Source organism: Trichechus manatus, unplaced genomic scaffold (genome assembly GCF_000243295.1).
Source record: "Trichechus manatus latirostris isolate Lorelei unplaced genomic scaffold, TriManLat1.0 scaffold00212, whole genome shotgun sequence".
NCBI lineage: Eukaryota > Metazoa > Chordata > Mammalia > Sirenia > Trichechidae > Trichechus > Trichechus manatus.
Window position 1 is genome coordinate 3,956,440 of NW_004444148.1, and position 8,982 is coordinate 3,965,421.

The 8,982-nt window shown below is 41.4% G+C and overlaps 1 pseudogene; it reads right to left on the bottom strand.

The window, feature by feature from the left end:
• Window positions 1-5,823: 5,823 nt before the first annotated feature.
• LOC101358104 (proteasome subunit alpha type-7-like) lies at window positions 5,824-7,741 on the bottom strand (annotated as a pseudogene).
• Between the last annotated feature and the right edge of the window lie 1,241 nt (window positions 7,742-8,982).

Here is an 8,982-nt window from a genome sequence, read left to right on the forward strand (position 1 = left end):
TTTTGATATTGTCTGCTGTCTTCGGGGCATTCAGTGGTTATTTTCCTCGTTTATTGATTGTAGATTTGTTTGATTTGTCCTGCTTTTTTGTTTTATTTGGTTATGTCTCAGCAGGCGGGCTGTGCTTTCTTTGTTGTTTGCTCCTCTGTGGGCACGATACTTTTCATCTCCTTCTCCAATGGGCAGGGTCAGTCACTCAGGTATGGTACAGCAGGGCTGGTCCAGCTGAAGGGGAGTTGCTGGGTTAGGTTTTTTGTGGCACGTACCAGGGTTGACAGTGTGGACCGGGAATCACTGCAGGGCAGGTTCCAGTAGGCCGTGCCTGTGTTGCTTGGGAGTGTGATGTTCAGCACACGGTGCAGTTAGGCAGGAAGGAAGGGGTAGATTTTGATGTGTGGAGCTAAGATAGGTATGGGAAAGATGAGAGAAAGGAGAGAGGAACAGGAGCCAAAAACATGTACACAAACAAAAAAGAGTGTTAACGGAGCTTGCTATTGGAGCGGAGAGATGAGAGACTGAGAAATGGGGAAAAACAAAAATGAGAAAAAAAAGAAAAAGGGTAAAAGAGAAAAATGAATAAATCGAGAAACTGGAAATGAAGATAGACAAAAAGGGAATAAGAGAGAGGAGAAAACTAAACAAAGAAATGAAATGAAAAAAAAACCAAAAACAAGAAAAAAGAAATGCCTCCAGGGATGTCCCTGTGTGTCTGCAAAGAGTAAGGGACTAGCTTCCAAACCATGTGGTACTGCCTAGCTACAAGTGGCTCCCAAGCTGAGGAAAGAAAAAGAAAACAAACAAACAAATCAAAACAGAACAAATCAGAGCAAACAAACAAACAAACAAAAAAGCCCTGGGGGTCCCACCAGAGTGGCAGCATGGGCTGGGAAGCAGTTTCACAATTGACTGAAGTTTCGCAGCCTTTCAGGAAGAAGCAAAGATGGCTCATGGAGCCCGGTATTTGAGAGAAGAAAGGGGAGGTGGTGAGAGGTAAGGAAGAAATCTAAAGAAGAGGAAAAATCAACACCAGCAGCCAACAAATGGCACTCAGGGAGCTGGCCAGTGTGGGCGGGTGGAATCCAAGTGGCACTGGGGGGAAGCTCGTGCTTCGTGGCCAATAGACTGTGGCTGCAGGAAGCAGAAGATGCTAAATGGGGGTGAAGAAGGGCGGGGGGTGGGAAAGCCTATATCATGGGTTACCAGTTGTTCTGTCTCCTGCTGGAAGCTCTGCGAATCTGCTTTCTCGTACCTCCTGTTCAGTGATCTCTGATAAGAGTCCAAGATGGCGGATCCATGCTGCAGTAGCTGATAGAGGACCTCTACATGTATCTCTCCTAGCTTTCTGTTCTCAGTCAGTTTCTTATTCCATTCGGTGCTTGGCTGAGTTCTTTATCTCTTCATTCAATGGTTAGGGTTTCACGATTGACGTTTGACTCTGTTTGACTTAGTTTTTCTGATCTTTGCTGCAGAGGGATGGCGTGGTGCTTCTGACTATAGCGCCATGTTGCCTGGAAGTCTCTAATTGCTATTTTGTATGATTTCTGGTTGTGAATTTATTTTGACATTTTGTTCCTGTATTATTTTCCTGAATTATTGCATTGTTTTGTCTGTCTTTTCCATGATTTTGTCTGCTTTTTCCATCAACTCTTAGATAGCTCTGAATATTAGAGATTTGAATTCCCTATCAAGTTGTTCCAGTGCCTTTTCTTCTACTGGAAAGTCATGTCGTGTATTATTTTGGACATCTACTGGAAGCATCCTGTCTTTTTTTTTATATGCTTTGATATTGTCTACTGTCTTCGGGACATTTAGTAGTTATTTTCTTCATTCATTGATTGTAGATTTGTTTGTTTTATTTGATTATTTCTGAGAAGGTGGATTGTGCATTCTTTGTTGTTTACTCATCTGTGGGCATGATAATTCTCACCACCTTGTCCAATGGGCAGGGCCAGTCACTCAGCTATGGTGTCCCAAGGCTGGTCTGTCTCAAGAGGAGGAGCTGGGATGGGTTGTCTGTGGCTGTACTAGGGCAGACAAGGTGGTGCCATTGGTCAGTGCAGAGCAGATTCCTTTAGACGGTGCCTGTGATGCTCTGGGGTGGAATGTTCAGCATCCGGTGCAGATAGGCAGGAGTGAGGGGGCAGGTTGTGATATGTGAAATAAATTGGTATGGTAAAAAAGAGAAAGAAGGAAACAGGAGCCAAAAAAAAAAAAAGAAACAAGTGTGAGGGAACCTGCCATCCGAGTGGCACAGACCTGGGGAAGCCATGTGCCTATGAGTTTCTAGCCAGGCAGGGAGGCACAGCCCATTAAGAAGGACAGATACGGTACATGCAGCTAGATGGGTGGGAGAAAGGAATGGAAGGAAAGGAGATAGAAATAAGAAACTCAATAGAAATAAGAAACTCAATTAAAATAAAAAGTGGGGAGAGGAAGACACAAGCGGCTAGGTGGTTGGGGTAAAGACTGGAAAGAATGTAGAGAGACAAGAAACCGAGAGAAAAAAAAAATACCTGGTGGTTGGGAGGAAGGAAAGGGAGGGAGGTAGGTAGAGAGAAATAAGAAACCAAGGTGGGGGGGGGGGGGGGGAGAAAGAGGAAAGGATAAAAAAAAGATAGAAAAAAAAGCCCCAAGAGAGCCTACCCAAAGTGGGTCCCTAGCTAAGCAGTGCTGCACAGCCCCTCCAGAAGGAACAGAGATGGCACACAGTGCCAGCTCTTCAGGAGAAGGGTAAGGAAGGGAGGTATAGCGAGACAAGAAACCGAGAAAAAAAAAAGACAGAAAAGAAAAATACCCCAAGGGAGTCCACCAGAAGCTGGTCCCCAGTTGAAAGGCCCTGCACAGCCTGTCAAGAAGGTGCAGAGATGGCACATGGCGCTAAGTGTTCAGGAGACAGGAAATGAAGGGAACTAGAGAGAGATGAGAAACCAAGAAATGAAGAAAAACAAAAAGGAAAAAAGAAAAAGAAAAAAAAATAAAAAAGAGAAATGCCTCCAGGGATGTCACCAGCGTGATGGTGCAAACTGGGGAAGTGGCTCCCAAGCCACGTGGTACATCTCATCTAGAAGGGGTGGTGATGGAAACAGCACAAGGTATTCAGGAGACAGGAAAAGAAGGTACGTAGAGAGAGAGGAGAATCTGAGAACTGAAGAAAAACAAAAAGGAAAAAAAAAAAAAGGCCAAGGGATCTGGACAGGGGAAGTGCTTCCCCAGCTAAGTGGAGCTTCACAACCCATCAAGAAGAAGTGGAGATGGCACATGGAGCCAGGTGTTTGAGAGAAAGGAAAGGAATGAGGTGAAAGAAAGGGAAGGTACCAAAAGAAGCAACAATGGCAACAAAGAAGTGGCCTGAAGGAGCTGGCTGGTGTGAGAGAGACGAATCCAAGAGGCTTGGAGCCAGCATCTCCCCAGCTGAGTGACCTCAGCCTGCCGGTGAGCGGTGGAGGCCAAGTAAGGGGAAGAAGGGTGAGGGGTGGGAAAGCGTGTATTGCTGGTTACCAGCTGCTGTGTCTCCTGCTGGGAGCTCCTTTACATTACTCCCTGTCTGCTGATCTCTGACAGGAGTCCAAGATGGTGAATCTGTGCAGAATTAGCTGATAGGGGACCTCCACTCCGTATCTCTCCTTGATCTCTGTTCTCTGTCAGTTTCTTATTCCATTTGGTGCTTGGTTGAGTTCTTTATCTCTTCATTTGATGCTTAGGGTTCCAGGAAGGATGTTTGTCTCTGTTTTACTTAGTTTTTAGGGTCTTTGCTGTGGAGGGAAGACATGGTGCTTCTGTCTATAGTGCCATGTTGACTCCTATATTTACTGTATTTCATGGATTTCAAGATGAAATTTTTCCTACATGTTGAACAGGTATGAAACTGTTGCCCATTGCTGTCGAGTTGATTCCAACTCATAGAGACCCTGTAGGACCAAGTAAAACTGCTCTGTAGGGGTTCCAAGGCTGTAAATATTTGTGGAAGCTGATTGCCACATTTTTCTCTCACCGAGCAGCTGGTGGGTTTGAACTGCTGACCTTTCAGTTAGCAGTCTAGCTTTTAGCCACTGTGCCATCAGGGTGCCTTGAAATTGCAATATCTCTTACAATTGCTGTAATTAGGAAGCATTCATGACATGATTGACATTGTTGTTGCCTGCCAATCAACATTTGCATAATGAGTGTTAGTAACTTGGAAGAGAATACTGAAGACATTGTTGCTGCTGTTGTTAGGTGCCGTTAAGTCGGTTCCAGCTCATAGCTACTCTTCGTACTACAGAATGAAACACTGCCTGGTCCTGTGCCATGCTCACAATCATTGTTATGTTTGAGCCCATTGTTGCAGCTACTGTGTCAATGCATCTTATTGAGGGTCTTCCTCTTTTTTGCTGACCCTCTACTTTACAAAGCATGACGTCCTCCAGGGAATGATCCCTCCTGACAACATGTCCAAAGCAGGTGAGACGTAGTCTTGCCATCCTTGCTTCTAAGGAGCATTCTGTCTGTATTTCTCCCAAGACAGATTTGTTTGTTCTTTTGGCAGTCCATGGTATATTCAATATTCTTTGCCAACACCACAATTCAAAGGCATCAATTCTTCGGTCTTCCTTATTCATTGTCCAGCTTTTGCATGCATATGATGTGTTTGAAAATACCATGGCTTGGGTCAGGAACACCTTAGTCTTGAAGGTGACATCTTTGCTTTTTAACACTGTAAAGAGGTCTATTCCAGAAGATCTGCCTGATGCAATGCATGTTTTGATTTCTTGACTGCTGCTTCCATAGGGGTTGATTGAGGATCCAAGTAACATGAAATCCTTGACAAATTCAATCTTTTCTGTTTATCATGATGTTGCTTATTGGTCCAGTTGTGAGAATTTCTGTTTTCTTTATGTTGAGGTGTAATCCATACTGAAGGCTGTGGTCTTTGATCTTCATCAGTAAGTGCTTCAAATCCTCTTCATTTTCAGCAAGTAAGGTTGTGTCATCTGCATAACTTCTTAGGTTGTTAAAGAGTCTTCCTCGAATCCTGATGCCCCATTCTTCTTCATATAGTCCAGCTTCTTGGATTATTTGCTCAGCACACAGATTGAATAGGTATGGTGAAGGGATGCAACCCTGACGCACACCTTTCCTGACTTAAAACCACGCAGTATCCCCTTGTTCTGTTTGAACAACTGCCTCTTGATTTTTTTTTGTGACTATTAATATCCTTTATTTTCCAAAATGTAACCTCTTTACAGGCATTAAGAACATTCTTTTTTGTGGATCATATGGATTAAACCCTCTTTGTAGGTAAGGATTACTTTTTATTTTTCTTTTTTTTCTCTAAATAAGTGCAGTGTAACACCAAGAACATAGTAAGCACACAGAAGGAACAGGTAACAAACCTAACGTACTATACATATTTAAAATAGAAAATTAAACTAAGAATACACGTACTCATTTCTCTTATGTTCACACAACATTCTGTTCAAATATCTTTATAAACTCTCACCACACTTTAACCGCCTATTTCGATTAGCCTTTCAATGAGCAAAACAATATACTGCAACTTACAGTGAAAAAAGTAAATAGAAATCTCTAACTAAAATTCAATATTCAAACTTTACCAATTACTAATTTTTTAATTAAAAATTTTTTTTCCTAGTATCCTTTCAGAGAAACTCTTCATACTAATCTACTTTTGTCCATGTAATGGGTTGAAGACAGCCATAAATATGGCAGCCTCAAAATACAATACCAAATCTAATGCTGCAAAGTAACTTATCTCCTCTAAAACTTCACTAATTCTAAACAGTGTAACAAAACATTAAAAACTCTCAGTGTCCATCCTAAGAATTAGACAGTCTTCTTTGATTTCTTCTTCTCTGCTTCTTCCTTTTCCTTTTCTATTTCAGTTACTGTAATTCAATTTCTTTGGCACTAAACATCTTCAAAGGTTGATTTCTTCTTATTATAGCAAGTTCAATGTTTTTCCACCAGACTGGGAAACTTCTGGCAAAGCTCTTATTGCCAATTTGATAGCTTCATTGTCGTTTGCCATAGGTCTTCTTTGTAATTCTTTTCTAGAAATTCTCTAACAGTTTTAGCACTTTGGCCTATTGCATTTGCCTTCCAAGCATGATAGGTACCAGAAGGATCTGTCTAATATAATCTTGGGATACCATCATCATCAAAATCTACAATTAAGGCAGAAATACCAAAAGGTCTTCGTCCATTGCTCCATAGAGTTGCTATGAAGCGAGTTATATATTCTACAGTGACCGGCTCCTCCACTGTTAGCTTATGACTTTGGCATTCCACGTGAGCTCTGTTTATTACTACTCTAGCATCAGCAGTTATTCCTGCAAAAGCCATGCAGACATGGTCATCAAGGGCACAAATTTTTCTCACAGTTCTTTCATCTTGAAGCTTGGCAAGAGATTTTTTTTTCTACTCTGAGTACAACTATACTGGTACCTCGAATTCTGACCTTTTGAGACTGAGACAGCTTGGCTTCTTGTGTTCCTTGTCTCTTCAGATTTTGTTTCCTTGTTCCTTGGCCTCTTGGCTCCTCAGGCCTCTGCCCAAAGACACTCAGCTCCCTCACTCCATGGGTTGGCTCCAGTGCCATCTGGCACTGGTCTCCAGACTCTGCTGCTGCCAGTTCTCTGCTGTTGCCACTTCTCTACTGATGCAGGTTCTCTGCTGCTGCTGGTCCTCTGCTGCTGCTGCTTCTCTATCCATTTTCAGTTTCAAAACTGCTTCCGCATTTTAGGTATCTGTTAGAGCAGCACCCCACTCCTGGTACCAAATTATGTCTTAGTCATCTAGTGCTGCTACAACAGAAATACCACAAGTGGATGGCTTTAACAAAGAGAAATTTATTTCTTTACTGTAAAGTAGGCTAAAAGTCCAAATTCAGGGTGTCAGCTCCAGGGGAAGGCTTTCTCTCTCTGTCAGCCTTCTTCTCATCAGTGTTCCCCTGGACTAGGAACTTCTCTGCGCAGGGACCCCAGGTCCAAAAGATGTGCTCTGCTCCTGGCACTGCTTTCTTGATGGTATGAGGTCCCCCTGCCTCTTGATTTTTGTAGTTTCTTCACGAGCACAATTAAGTGTTCTGGAATTCCCATTCTTCGAAATGTTATTCATAATTTGTTATGACCCACACAGACGAATGCTTTTGCACAGTCAATAAAACTTAGGTAAACATCTTTCTGGTATTCTTGCTTTCAGCCAAGATCCATCTGACATCAGCAATGATATCCCTGGTTCCACGTCATCTTCTGAATCCAGCCTGAATATCTGGCTATTCCCTGTCGATATATTGCTGCAGCCACTTCTGAATGATTTTCAGCAAAATTTTGCTTGTGTGTGATATTGATGATATTGTTTGATAATTTCCACAACTTTTTCCACCTTTCTTGAGAATAGGCATAAATATGGATCTCTTCCAGTTGGTTGGCCAGGTAGCTGTCTTCCAAATTTCTTGGCATAGATGAGTGAGCCCTTCCAGTGCTGCATCCTTTTGTTGAAACATCTCAGTTGATATTCTGTCAATTCGTGGAGACTTGTTTTTTGCCAATGCCCTCAGTGCAGATTGGATCTCTTCCTTCAGTACCACCAGTTCCTGATCATTTGCTACCTCTTGAAATGGTTGAATGTCGACCAATTCTTTTTGTTATAGTGACTCTGTGTATTGTTTTTTCCTAGTTTTCAATTTTCCAATTTTTCCAATTTTCAGTTTCCAATTTTCCTAAATTTATACCTCATACATTTCTCGTTCTGATTATTAATGGATGTTTGCAGCTTTTTGTTCTCATTTTCAGTCTTGCCACATCAGCAAATGAAGGTCCCCAAAGCTTGACTCCATCCACGTAATTAAGGTCGACTCTACTTTGAGGAGGCAGCTCTTCCCTAGTCGTGTTTTGAGTGCCTTCAACCTGGGGGGCTCATCTTCTGGCACTATATCAGACAATTTTCTGCTCCTGTTCATAAGGCTTTCACTGACTAATTCTTTTCAGAAGTAGACTGCTGGCCGTTCTTCCTCGTCTGTCTTAGTCTGAAAGCTCAGCTGAAACCTGTCCGCCATGGGTGAACCTGCTGGTATCTGAATGCTGGTGGCATAGCTTCCAGCATCACAACCCCCACGGTACGACAAACTAATAGACAAGTGGAAGACTGAAGACATTGGATTTTTTTTTTTAAGGAAATGCTGCATTACTACTTCTCTTGATAAAACAGAGGTCAATCTTGTGTGAAAAATATAGATATTGATAACTCTGAGCAGAATGTTGTCTCAGAAAATTGGACTTAAAATAGGAAGAAGTTAAATGAAAAAACAGCCAATTTATTTCACTTATATTTTTAACATATGCACCAGAAGTGATATATGATAAAACATATATCTAAATAAATCTAAACGATCCCTTTCATAAGTATTATATTAAAATTCTAAATGATAAGAAAGCATGGCATCATAATTTAATATGCACTTTTCTAATGATATGTAAAATTATGTGTCTTGTATTAGATGCCATTTTATATTTGCTGATATTTGGTAATTGGCAATACCTGTAAAAGTAGTCCCCTCTACTTAAAGCAGTTGCCAATCTGGATCTGAAATCATTTTAGAGTAATACACTGCCTTAAAGGGTATAAGAAGAGTTATTACTGTTTTATAGATAAAGAACTTGAGCTACTGATACTTCAGTTCTTTGCAAGAAATAGAGTAGATTCATAATTCAGTTTCAGAGTTTTATAAGCTTGCATTATCATTACTCATCAGGTGCCCCTACTATATGTGATGAAGAATTTGTGACCCAAACTCTTATCAAGCACCACATCAGGGGTCTATTATAAAACTTGTGCTTTATTTTTTGCTATGTAATTTTGAAATAGAAATTACTATCGGAAGGGGCCATATGATAAAACAGCTTTACTTTTAGCCCAATAGAGCAGGATACTACCTTAACTACTTACCCACACTAGGTTGCCATAGCAGCAAACATTAAGAAG